Genomic DNA, 14559 nt, shown 5'->3' with positions numbered 1-14559 from the left:
CGCCAATCGGTCCAACGATTCCCGAGCTAATCCTCAAAATATCTGCACTGCTTTTTCTGTGCCGGTAGATACCTTAGGTTAACCAGAGAAATTAAGACAGCTATCATAGCAATTAAATTAATTAACCTTTGAAGTTCTTCCAACGAACATTCATAAAAGTGGCCTCTGGTAATCTTTGCGGAATGATGGAATCCGACCAATTTCGCCGGCGAACTGACTCCATAGAGTTAATATAATAATCTTGAAGGGTGAACTTGTCGGATAGTTGGTTGACCATATCGTAGGGAAACAGCGCAAAGACCAGGACAGAAAAGGCACACAGAAAAGGTACGTGTGGTTGTATGTGTGCCTTTTCTGATCGGTCTTTGCGCTGTTTCCCCTACGATATATAATAACTCTATGACATCAACCCACTCTGATCAACCATCGATCCGCTCCGCTTCGCCAGTGTTCATGGCCGGCAGCGCTTGGCTTGGCATAAAAGCATGCATGGCGCACGAGGTGAATGCAGAACCAACACCACACTGCAATCGTTTGTCACAAAAAGTGTAGTCATTCTGGACGTCCACTTCACCGGCGCTTCGGTTAGAGTGTACTACTTCGGTTTCGCCGACGATTTTTTTCCGTGAAAATTAACAGCGGCCGCGTTTTGGAATTCTCAGGAAGGACTCGAAATCTCCCATTTAAAGGGACACTAAACAACGAATCGGTTTAGATCGATAAATTTGCTCTGAGAACTCTAATGTCGTTAATTTCGACATCATAGGTTTAATAATAGAGGAAATAAAGTTCAAAATTTCATTTTTAAATTTCGCGCCGAAATCTCCCCGGGGACGTCACGGATTTCAAAGTGTATTTATCTCATTTTGGCGCCATATTGGTTCAACAAAATTACCCCAAACTTGGTATGTTTCTGGCCTCCTGAAAGGACAATGTACTTCATTTTTATCGATTAGGAACTATGCAGTCCCTAGTAGGCGCCGTCAAAACATGTGACGTCACGGCGGTGGTGCGGAAACGTCAAGGTGGCGTCGCCACCCACATTTTGTTCTTGCGCGTTTTCTCGCTTACTAAGCGTCTTCTCGCAGCATGCGTGGTGTTTTTGGTATCGTGAATGAGTACTTTACTAATATGAGAAAAATTGGACCATCTCCCCGAAGGGAACCCTGATGGGATGCGAAGCAGCAGCGTTGCGCACGGGTGGCGTCACGGGTTGAACGGCGCTAATGCAGGTGCTGCGGTGGGCGCTGGAAAATTCGTTTGAAACGAAAGTCGGTGTAGCGTTTACTAGTGTAAACGTTTGTTTGAAAAGCAGACACGGGAGGCGAGCGGGCGTTGGAGCCGGCAGCTGCGGGCGCTCCGGCGGGTGAGGGAGAGAGTGACGTACGCGCGCACCTGCGAGGAAACGTGCGAGGGGAGCGTGACGTCAACGCCCAGCTGCGGCGTTGACGTGACCTACTTGGCACCGCTCCAACACCTGCGCCGAGGGAAGCGCGTTGCCTCGCGTTTGTGCGGACGGAGGGACAGCGCGTTACACAGGCTAGTCAAGAGCTGCTTCGCATATAAAATCATTTTGCTCTTTAGTGTCCCTTTAACCCTAGGCATGGCGCAGGGTTCCCCAGGGGAGCGAAGGTTCATCGCAGCGCCCCCCTCCCTATTAAGTCATGTATGGACTGACTTTGCTGGCCCCCCTCTTCTAAGGTGACTGGTGGGGAAGCCACCCCCCTCTGCGCACGCCTATGCTTTACCGACCGCCTATCTCTTCTAATTGAAGTTAATTATATTAATTTCTTTGATTAATGTCGTGATTAATGTAGAAGGAAAAGTAATATTATGAGGCACGAGCAAATACGGCAGTCCCGTTACTCTGTGACAACGAATCATACGAAGGTTTCCTGGGTGCCGCCATAATCATCTCTGATTGCACTGCCAAGCTGTGACGCGCTTTTGCCTCCCGTAAAAGGTCCAGAAAGGAGGTAATCCTTCTCTCAGTTGAAAAAGTCTATCTGTCCCTATATATATATATAATATTATATATATATAAGATATATATATATATATATAATATATATATATATCTATATATATATATTATTATATATATTATATTAGGGGTGTGCGAATATTCGAGTTTCGAATTCGAATCGAATCATTCGATTCGACTTTCAAATAGCTAGTATTCAAAGTTTTGAATAATTCAACAGGACGAATATTTAAATGCGACAAAGGTCAATGGTGCAACTTGGTTAGGGTAAGGGGCTAAAAGTAACACTAACATCGCTACAGTCGGCCTTTCATTAAAACTTTGACTGATATCCTGGTTCAAGCAGCACATGTTTATTTTAAAGGAGATCATGTCATTTCAGCACATAAAAACACACACGAGAAAGCTGTCAAGAACGTCGCAACTTTGCAACCGAAACGAAAGCACGGACTTCTTGCTTACTTCAGTCGCATATGCCGCAAACCCCGTAAAACGTCCCCACTTTGGCCCCGCGAACCTTCAGTGAATGGCTTCACATGCAAAAATTTGTTCACGCTGCATCGCTGCCACACAACACCACTCGTTCAGAACTCCATCATTCCGGCGCGCCGTTAAAACGCTGCTGTGACTGGACGCCCGAAGATTTTCGGGCCCGGAGCACTCACGACGAAGCACGACATTACGTTTTCTTTCTTTCAATTTCAATAACTTTGGTATTGATATTTTTGGCCGCAATTCGGCACTATTCGCTTCAAGAGAAATTTCACTATTCGCACACCCCTATTATATTTATAAATAGAGTCATGCAGTAATGGCTCAATGATGGGCCAGTTCTGTTCCGATATGGAGCTGTTGCCTCTATTGAAAAGTGATATAAAATTTATTTATTAGCCAACAGTTTCAGGAGGGGTGCTCCCTCCCAAAAGAAGCTTGTGGTAAACTGGACACTAGAATATGTAGAAGAGTACATATATCAAGGTCAAGTACAAACGCAGAGCCCATGGCACTCATGTAAGAAAATTCAGGGCACAGTGAGAAATGTATGCTTGTGCGTGTTTGTATGTGTGGGTATATTAAGACGCATACAAAATGTAAAATTTCAGGGGGGGGGGCAGGGCTCAAACCCCCAAACACCCACCTGGCTAAGCCACTGCCGAAGGATATGATGGGCTGGTGCGCATACGCCCACGAAACACGAAACCTCGATAAAACGTCTTTAAAATGTTTTATAGAGGTTTTGTTTTATAGGCGTACACATATTTCGACTAATTACCGGTGACTTACCGCTGTCATTACAATAAAAAAGCTCGAGAAGACGCTAAGGACCACCCAGCGTACAATGGACCAAAAATGGTAGGTGTATCTCTAAGATAGGAAGACAGCAGAGTGGATTAGAAACAAATAAGGATAACCGATATCTAGTAGATATAACCAGAAAAATGGACCTGGACAGACATATCACGTGAAGAACAGATAACAGATAGTCATTAGAACGTCAGAATGGATACCAATCGATAGGAAGCGTGGCCAAGGAGGCATACGATTTGGTGGAGCAGCAAAATTAAGTTTGAAAGCATAAAATTAAATCAGCTCACTCAGTACAGGGTGAGTTGGAGATAAGGGGCTCATTTAGTGATTTAGCTGTTTAGTGATTTCGTTCAAGTGACGAAAAAACTCAAGGCTCGCTTCTATATACGAGGTCGATCCGTCTCACCTGTTTAAACGCACCACTGTGAAACTGCAAAAACTAACAACGAAATTTTACATCTCTTGTGACCACAACAGCGCACACATCCCGACTTCCTCTGCATCGAAGGCACTGTGGACATGTACGCTGAATGCATGCTCTCTTCTAAGCCCAAGAATAGTGAGTTTTCTTTCTGCAACCCATAAGGAAGCACGGTTTATTGTCGTTGGGGGAGGGGATGGGGAGTGAAAAACATAGTGGAAAGGAGAAGCCACCTCCTAGAGATACAAGTACCCACCACCATGCTGGATCGAGGTATAAATATGTGGCAAAACAGAACAGCCACACGGACTTAGGACTCACTTAGACGTTTAGTGGTGTCTGGATGAGCCCAGAACGTAAAGATGGCTACTAGTTCCTGGTCGAATGAGCTCACGAGCTCGTTCGCATGCAATTTTTCATTTTCTTTTTGTAGGATGAGTGTGGGAAATTCAACAATTCCCGCCCGCGCAGTGGTATCGCACCTGTATTTCTAGTGGATGCAGTCTTTGTATGGCCCTTGTTTTCACAAGGCCATCTTATCATTTTATGTTGCAAGAGCGAATGTGACTATCATTTCCTCCATAGACTTCAATCACCCTTGCGAGTTGCCACACTTGACGTGGAAGGTTTTCAGCGTGTGTGAGTAGAACATCGCCTTCCTTAACTTTCTTCGTACCCCATTTTCGCACAAGTGCGCTTATTTCAGTTGGAATAAGTACTCTGTGGTTCTTCGTTTCCAAAAGTTTTCTGTCAGGCACCTTCTCTACTGAAGTCACTGTACGGCCTCCATACATGTTGATATCTCCGTTTCCTTGATGCTGCCTTGTGGTATTGCCATGAACCTTTGGCCAATTAAAGGGACCGACAACCAGTTTTTCTGGTACCTGTTTTCTTTAGCAAACAGAAAGCATACCGGTCAGTGTCTAATCATGGCATGGCAACGGAGAAAACGGCATGAAACATTTAGAATCAAATTTTTCTATCGCGGCGGCTATGAAGTCGTATACACACAACACATGCTGCAAACAGTGGGAGGTGAGCACGAGAGCGGTTCGTGTTTGTGCACAGTGGTTTGCTGTGCATGCGTGCACTCCGCGCGCATGTGCCGTGGCTCGACATGTTCATGTTCCACTAGTTGCCATGAAGGCAGCGCCGCTTTTCAGCTTGCAACTTCTTTTACTTCATAAGCAGCACAGAATAGAGCAGGTATGAACAATAATAACAACTCTAATTTTAGCACCAATTATGGTGCACATGAAAGCATCAGATTACGTACAACAAAGTGAACACTCCATAATCCAACTTCAAGGCTTTTCCACTCGGCTGCGCGACATACAATTTTTTGTGACTTTTAAATGCTATTTAAAAATATAAATCCTACTCCGATTGCAAATAGGATGCTTGAATCTGTCGCTATAATTCACGGTATTTTCATTTCCACCAGGATCTAATCGCATGTTCTGACCATTTGTCGGTCCCTTTAACAGATCAGCCAGAGTCAGAGTGCATGGTTCGCTGCCTTCTGACTGAACGAATGTAAGAGGTCCTGAATTGACAACGGTTTCAACTTCTGTGATCACCATCGCAAGTTCCTCGGAATTGAGGCAGGCTCTTCAAAGAATCTTGCGAAGCGGTGTCTTCACAGTTCTCACCAGCCACTCTCACCATCCACCCCACCATGGAACATTTGGCACAATAAACTTCCGTTTGATGCCTTTACTCTCAGGTGTCCGGCGACATCATCTTGTAATGGCATGCTACAAAGCTTTCACAAATCCCCTGATGTTTTCTTAAAGGCTCATACCATTGTCTGAATAAATGACCTGGGAAAGGCTTTGTCTGGCACAAAATCGACATAAGCCATCAAGAATGCCTCAGATGTCATGCTGGACACAAGTTCTAGTGGATCGCTCTTGAAGCTAGACACGAATAGCAGCTTAGTTCTTCGTCTCGCCTTACAGTGTCTTCACAAGAGATCCCACGAATTCCACTCCAACCACTTGAAATGCGTGCGCTCGTGTCACCCGATGCTTTGCAAGAGGAGATATTTGAGCATGTCCTGGTGAAACGGTGTAACGTTTACAGACGTAGCAATCCCTGGTCACTTTCTTCACCAGGCTTCGTGGTTTGCACATCCAGAAGCGCTCTCACAACTGAGTCAGGGTATCACGCCTCCAGTAGCACTTTGCAGTGGGCTTGGATTGCAAGTAGCCTTGAAAAGTGATGATCGCTCGCCAGCATAACCGGATGCTGACACCTTCCGGAGAGTCCATCCACATTATGCCCACCAACCCGAAGTATCTTATCTTCGTCCTGATGGGTTGAGGCCTGCGATGGGTGATGACAGAACACTTCTCTGCGATAGGTTTGATTTATGCGCTGAAAAACACATATTGTGCTTGTCCAATCCAGTACTGCTCGGCACTCGATATCTCCCCTGCCGTGAGGGACCAGTTTTTTTTATCGCTGCCATTATGCCTGCAGCAATGGACTTGTGCACCCATGCTTCAACTCTCAGCAGTTTATCAAGTCTGCTGTACTGCTACACTGCAAGCAGCGGAAGCATGAATAAGTGGTAAGGGATACTTGAATGATGACCTTTTCCCAACATGAGTTCGTCACTCTCCGCTGTTTGTAGTGGTTGTGACGCTTGCAGGTGCACAGGTTCCTGGAGCCAGCGAGGCCCATGCCACCACAACCTGCTCGTAGCTACCTGGTCAACAGATTTTGGCAACAGGCTGCTGGATTCTTATTACCAGGGCAATACTTCCAAGCAGAAGGCTCAGTTCGCTCTTGGATCTCAGTGACTCTGCTGCAAAAAACTTTCAATTTCGGCATCGCCCTTTTAAGCCATGATAACATTATCGTCTAATCTGCCCACATTGTGTAGCATAGCTGAAAGTCCGTAAGTGCGCTGATACGGAGCTCGTCAACCTTGCACCGATCAATGCTCCTAGAAGCTCTAGACGAGGCAAAGTTACCATCTTGGTGGGAGCAACACTTGACATTGCGATTAGTAAGTGGGTCGTCTTGCTCTGTCAGGCACTATGTAGACCACTGCGTCATATGCTAACGGACTTGCATTGCAAAAACGTGCATTTCTAGTACTTGCGGCAGCTTCTCTTTGCTGCTGCTGCCGAGGTAGCGCGGTACCCTAGTTGATTGAAGCTGTGTGAACCCATTGTTCCCATTCTGCTCGTAAATCCTGAGGCCAGCACTTGTCCCAGTTAATTCCGCGGGTCCAGATTCTTTTAAACAATATTCGTATGGCATGATGATTCCTATCAGATCAAACGCTCTTGACGCTGCTTGTAGAACATATCTTTTCGTGTCTGAGTTTTCTTTAAGAAAATCAAGAAGATTGGCCATCAAGAAGCTGCACTCATCACTCTGGGAACTCCACGCAATGCCCAGTACTTTAGCTGAATCTTCATGAAGTACAACCATCTCTTGGCAGGTTGACCGGTGCTCGCCTTCCACCATGTTCATAAGCTCTCGGGAGTTTGTTGCGGAATGTGCAAAGATTCATTGTTGCCGAGAGCATGAGCTGTTGTGCCTCTTTACAAAGCTTGGCAGCTTCGTCGTCTGTATCAGCTCCTGTCACTAAATCGTCGACGTAAAACAATTCGGCCAAGGTCTTGGTGGTCGAGGCCATACTTGGTGGCACTCTTTTTCTGTGATGAAGAATGGTTGCCGTCAGCAGAAATGGACTGCATGTTGCTTCAAAATACTCTGGTCATCCTCCATTCCTGCACTTGCATATAAGCAAGTGCAGGAATGGAGGATGACCAGAGTACCTTTTATGGATGAGTGGCTCAGAAGTTTTTTTTTAGTCTGGTAATGGTGACTTCCTTGTTTTCACATAGTTCAAACCAGTGTTGCGGAATGGGCGCCTCCATTCCATTCCAATTCCATTCCAGGGAATTAGAACTTGCCACAATTCCATTCCTTTCAATTCCTCGGAATGAAAAAACTTAGCTCATTCCCTCCGGGAATGGCCGGGCAGTTCTATTCCATTCCTGTAATTCCTCAACAAAGGAAAGGCATCTTGATAGTTTTATCGAGTTAAGAATGAATGCCCATAAAGCTGATGTCATCAGATGCATTAAGAACTGCAAAAGTACGCAAAACACGTTACCAAGGTCAGGGATAGTAGCTTGATGACATACCTCGTGCACTTACAATGGAAAAATGAGCGAGTTGGTATTCATACTTAGGACTGAGCGCTGCACAGTCCTATAAGTATGAATATCTCGTGCAGTACAACCACCCTACTAATTCCCATAGGGGCAGTTCTCCCGCTACCTGTAGTATTTGCATGGTCAGGATGTTTGAAAGAATGGTGATGTTTTAATATTGTTTAAGCTTATATGTGTTAATGCTAACATGACGACATAGCGTATTTTTATGCTGACAGATAGTGTTCAAGAAGACTAAGCAGTTTTGTGACGCGTCTGCAGCGGTCGTGAATATGGAGAAAACTAAGATTTGGTTAATGGGTAACAAAACCCTCTAGATCTGCTGGTATTAGTTGGAACAGTGCACCGCTTGGGCACCTTGTGCCTTTGCATCGAATACGGAACACTGGGCCGCACTGCTTGTCAGCACTCACGCTTGTCAAGCGCGCCTCACAAGCATGGATGAGGTAAGGAGAATTTTCTGTGTTCGCCTGTGTAGGTATGCAATGTCTTCCTTGCCGCAAAAGTTATTTACATGTGTCAGGTACTAAACTGCTCGTGAGATAAAGATCAGGCTGTGCATAGAGTATTCGCCACTTTCGTGAGGGGGTATCAATGGGAACCAACGTGCAGAGATAATTTGTTTCTCCCTTCAGTATCTGCTGGGATAATGCATTTGTTTGTACACTAACTTATGCCTCGGTTTCTCTTTTACAAATTGGCAGAACGTTCACACTTTTACACCACGCCTACCCTTGGCTCTGGCTATCTAAAGGTGGACCTAGAGAATGCGTTGTAGCCTTCGACTTCACAAAAACATGTACTCAGGCCTACATGACTAATTTGAGTATGATATTACAGTAGTAGCAATTAAGGGTGTAGCAAAATACGTTCCTCCCCAATGCCCTCTTTGCTTGGCGACGAAAACACGGGTATGTGCCAAGTCGTAGCAACCGAGCGAAGAAAAGATGCAAAGAAAAAGGATAACGATATAATGAAATTATCCCACCCCGGAGCAGTGGGAGTGCAGGTTGACCAGCTCTAGGCTCGAGAACGCCTGATCTCCCGGGCTATAAACAGCAGCGGTTGCTCGCAGCTTTCTGAACTTAGAAGAGGCCATCCAACTTTATTTTATTTTATCCGCTCAAACAAACGTTTCTACAACAACAACAACATGTCCGGCAATTGGTCACTATTTCTTTGGCAATCACTACGTCATAAAAAGTGCTTAGGTGTCCTCATGATTTTTAAATGCTGCAATAAAGGTCGCAAGCAGCGCGTAGACAAAAACGTGCTCTATTTTCGAAAAAAGACGTAATTCCATTCCCATTCCATTCCGTGCAAAAGGCGCTTAATTCCATTCCATTCCTTCAAGTGTTGTCCCCATTCCATTCCCATTCCATTCCGTGCAAAAGGCGCTTAATTCCATTCTCATTCCATTCCTTCAAGTGTTGTCCCCATTCCATTCCCATTCCATTCCGGGGTCGCAAAATGTGGAATTATTCCGGAATCATTCCAATTCCGGAGTGGCAACTCCGCGACACTGGTTCAAACCCAGTTTTCCAGGTCAATGACTCCTCATATCTGCCTACCCGCAACTCTATTGTTGCCTCAAAGTTTTGCATAGTTTCGAGCTCGTCTCCATTTCCTTGTTTGCAGTATCAGATGTACGCAGGGGCGTAGCCAGGGGGTTCAAACCCCCCGAAAATTATGAATTTTGCTTGCGTATATACACAAACACACCATACAAAGGCATGCACGAACGTACATATAGGTTAACCGCCCCCCCCCGAAAAAAATTTCTGGCTACGCCCCTGGATGTACCTACACTCCTTAGTTTCGAAAATAATTGGATTAGCTCTTCATTAACCTCTATTTGAGTTTTCAACTCGCATACCACGACTCGGGCATCAACTGCCTTCGACAATGAGTGTTCGGTGCTCCCTTGGGAGGCCCATCCGAGCTCTGATTTCATGGCAATGAGCTTTTCCTCACTTCCAGATCTGTAAAGTTCACCTGTCGTCACTGCCCACATCTGGTGCGAGCCAATCAGCACACTTATTCCGTTTTTTTTTTCTCAATGGATGGGCCGAGCAGTTCATCAGCGATATCATGCTCGGTTTTCTTGAATGATGCGACGAATGCCGAAGTCACTGTGCTGGCTGATATATCTTGGCAAATGAGGGGTATCACGACTTCCACATCAGAATGTTGACTTTGGAGGTAAAGCTCAACAATGCGGAGTCTTTTCAGTGTGCAACTGCTGACAGTGATGAAAGTGTTGATTGCTGTAGTAGCATTCAAATGCCTAGAAAGAGCTTTAGTTACAAATGTGAGTCCACTTCCTCTGTCGAACATGCCTCTGATGTAATGACACAAATAATCTGTAATGACACCCCCATGCGCAGAAAGTCTGTAGAAGCATACGGGTCAAAGTGTCACCCCTTACATTGCTCTTGGTTGTGGCTGCACATACAGTCATACTGCTGCCTTTGGCGTCTTCAAACTCCCTTCGGCGTAGCTTAGCTGGGTCATACATACTGGACACATGACGACCTCTGCAGCCGGAACATGCAATTCTATGCCTGCAGTCCCTTGCGTGGCGACCTTTACTGATCGAAAGCGCCGCATGTCGGCGGAGAGAAGCTTCTTTTCCGACAGTGGTAGGCTCTATGGCAGGACTCCGTCAAATGCTGTGTTGACTTGCAAAAAGTGAAGCCCGTATTCTATGATGTTTTTGAAGCTTGGTTATGAACCACTGATAACTTTGGGATCATGTTATGAAAGCAACGACTCTTGTCTCTAGGAGGGGCCGCCTCATCGTATCCTTTCTACTCCCCAAAGTCACTTTTTTCGAGGCTCTCCAGTTCAATAGAGACAAAGTGAAGGAGATGCTCTTAGTTACATGACATGTTGAACGTTATGGTGGAACTTGCAGGTTGTGTTGCGCAAGATCTGTGATATGCTACAACAATGTCATGTGGCAATGCCCTCAAGAGAACGTCGCATAGCACCGATGAGAAAGACGACTTGCTAACGCCAAGCGCCTCCAGTCCCCGTGTGTTAATACTTGGTTCTCTTTTATTTATAACAGTAACCCTTGCGCAGTTTGGTCACTCCGTTAGAACGCACAGGAGTAAGCCTTCGAAGCACTCCTGCTCCAAGCACTTTTTGTTGCCGAGACGTCTCTTCAGCATGTCTAATGCATCTGCGTAACACGCTTCGGTGATAGGCAGCCCTACAATAGCTGCAGCCACGTCTTCTTTCAAGAATAGCCTCAGGTAGTTAAATTTGTCGGTAGCTGCAAGATTGCATCCCGGTTGATGACCTGGTCAAATTGCTCCCAGAACTCATTCCAATTGCACAAGTCACCAGTGAAAGGATTAATTGTCAGCTAATTGTAACTTGGCCCCGGGCCTTTCAGCAGGTCCCACAGCCGCCGGCACATCGCAAACTTCGATTGGCGATGACAATGCAGATGTTTCGGTATGCTGGTGGCATTTGCTGTTGAGCTTGGCTAAGATGTGGGTCACATTGTCCTCATAATTAATTGCAGTAGCTTAAAATGCCTCATCACTTATGCAGCTCTCTATCTCATCGTTGATCTTCTTCAGCTTCTCGTTGTTGTTCTTGAGCCTCTTATAAATTGAGTCGATCACTTGCACTGTCGCGGCATCGCTTTCAAGTGGCGCGCTTTCCACTTGAATCAGCTTCGTGTGGTGGCATGGGCCTCACTGGCCGATGACACCACACAAATGTGGAGAAAAAGATAAGCCGTCGTCCCCATGGTGAAGCCCCCCGTCGACCCCTTCTTTATTTGAACACACTCAATCGATCCTAATGATGACTGCGCCACTCCTTGTCTGCTACACAGTTTTCAACATCCTCTGCGGCCCCACTGTAACGCCTGATGATGACGAACAATGATAATATCTGGGGTTTAACGTCCCAAAACCACGATATGATTATGAGAGACGCGACGAACAATGACACACACGGATTATAGTATGCACTGCTTGTTCATCGGTATTTGTATCAAGTCCAAGTCAATCCATGTGAGAGTATCTGGGTTTCCTCTTGCGCCTGGTCTTCCAGCGATGCTTCAGACACTTGTTTATACCCATGCTTTTGAAAGCATCGCCCTTGATGAACTTGTACTTTCGATGAGCGGTTTTTGCTGGCCTGGACATCCGTTATGCAGACTTTTCCACAAGGTTCTGGTGTAGCTGTTCTTGAGATTTCTTGATTTTCTCATCATAGCTGCATTCACCTTGAAAGCATTGGCCTTCTGCTTCTGCATTGGTCTGGGCTGTCTCATTCACAGCTGTGACGCTGTCTCGGCATTTCCCATCTTAGCTGAAATAAGCTGTACCATCCACATTCTTTTCAATTGATGTCTGTAGCTTGCTCAAAGGGCAGAAGCTATGAGCATACAAGGGGCTTGCTTTTGAGTCCTCATGGTCTTCCTTCCATTTCTTTTCGCTTTATGAACTGGCCATGATTTGCTTCTGCTAAGCACTTGTATGCACGGCAGTGAGGACTGCATATCATCCGAGTCTGTTATCTTTGGCTAGCATGCATCCTCAATATTTCGTGGTCGGCCTTTTGGATTTACAAAGGCTTCCTGCTTTTTGATCATAGAAATCTCTTCCTCTACCACGTACTGTCTGCCGCAGAAGTTTGCGGGATCTGCAGTACGTGGCGGAGCGACGTAACACTTCCCTGGATATTTTTGGGAAAGTACAGTCTTTCTTTTAACCGAGCCACCCGCCAAGCACCCTCCTCTCCCGCCTTCCACCTCCCCGCTTCACGGACCGTTGCCCGAGAAATGCGCGCGAACCTCTTTCTTTTTTTCTTCGCGTTACTACCGCGGTTCCGGCACTTCGCGGTCACCAACGCTGCGCGCGTTATCACAGTGACATAGCATTCTTGATAGGAAAGTGGCGCGAGCCAGGTTTTATGGCCGGCGCCCGGATGGTGACCGTTTGGGAGAGGATATAGATACGGTTTAGACACTTGGGAGAGGAGGGTTGGACACTCTGGAGAGGATATGGAGGACAGTGTCGCTACTTTCTATATATTAAGGGACTTTACGTAAAACTGCATTGCTCCGCCACCTACCGTCACACAACATGGTGTTGACGCTATCGGCCGTGGCCTCCGTGATTAGTTCCGGCAATGGTGTGTTGGCGGAGCTAATCGCCGAGGCTACGGCCAATAGCCTCAACACCACGCCGTGTGACAGTCGGTGCCGCAGCAATGCAGTTTTCCGTCGCTCCACCACACACTGCAGATTCAGCAAACTTTTGTGGCCAACAATACACTTGAGTTGTTTCAAACAACTGTCTCGTCAATAGTTTATTGGTAATGCACACTGATGGAGTTCTAAAGGTGTGAACCAGGTCTTTAGAAGCATCGGTTTGCTGTGTAGGTTTTTCAGACTATCTTTTCTGTAGCAGAAGCGCTAATTTCTTGGCTTCAAGTGCGTTTGGCTATTTGTTGGTGTTGTTGCACAGAGCCACTCGTGTGGCTTCCGTGCAACAAGATTGTTATTCAATATGCATCGGCTAGATGGTGGTGACGTAGACGGACACAATATTTTGCACTGTACTTCTGCTCTAATCCATTTCCTTATTGATTCCAAGTGAGCCTGCCAAGCTTTCAATGTGTCTGTGATCTTATATTCTGCTCTTACCTTTGCTAGAATAGTCTGACGCACATAAATATCCAGTTCCTCCATCTCAGCTTCCAAATGAGCGATATCAACTGTATCTTCTACTACTTCTTTATTCTTCTAAACAGATCATACTGGTCAATCAAAATTTTATTAATATCCCACAACTCGCATACTGATGGGCACTCCAAATGCAAAAGACTTTCTATGCTTGTGATGGCTCGTGATGGCCTTGTGTACTTGACTCCACCATTAAAATAGGGCCTCCATGATCCGGTCTGATGTCAGCAATGTAAAGAATCACTGGCTGGCAGTGTCGCAAGGTGAAGTCGGCGTCAGTGGGTCATCCGTCACAAAGCTTCGCACAACGTTCTAGTTCTCGTAAAGAAGGATGGAACCATGATACGTGCTATAAACACCAAGCAGTGCAACGAAGGCAGCAGAATATCTGCTTCCAAGACTCGATGCATTGGACTGCCTTCACTGCACCCACTTTTTTACAGAATAAAAACCTGACAATGGGCTAGTTGGTTAAACATGATAAAATCTGCGCCAAAACTACAAACAGTACTGGACGTAGCAAGAAAAAGACATACAACAATTTTCCTGTAGTACTGTTTGTAATTTCGTGCAAAGAAAGTTGATTACTTTAAACAGCACTAAATCTGATTTCTCGGTACTGGCAAGTTGAACTTTATGCTTAAACTCTTAAGCTTTATCTATGCTACGCGCGGTGCACGAGCCGCTCCCACAGAAAACGACTCCTGCACCGCACGGAAGTGACGTCATGCGTTTTCCGGTTGGCGCGCCGTTTGAATATGCCGTGAATTCGCCGAGTCGGCAAGCGAGTATGCCCCCCCATCGGCCTCCCGTCAGCCGGACTTGCTGCTGCTGCGCTGCTGGGGTCCTGTCTGCAGGCCCTTTGATATTAGATGTTTGATGATCAGATGCAGCTGGCTGCATCGGTTTCTCCGGCATCCGCGTCAGGAATGTT

The sequence above is a fragment of the Rhipicephalus sanguineus genome, unplaced genomic scaffold (genome assembly GCF_013339695.2).
Source record: "Rhipicephalus sanguineus isolate Rsan-2018 unplaced genomic scaffold, BIME_Rsan_1.4 Seq609, whole genome shotgun sequence".
NCBI classification, from domain to species: Eukaryota; Metazoa; Arthropoda; class Arachnida; order Ixodida; family Ixodidae; genus Rhipicephalus; species Rhipicephalus sanguineus.
The sequence above is the reverse complement of the archived record's forward strand: the minus strand, read 5'-3'. Positions refer to the sequence as shown.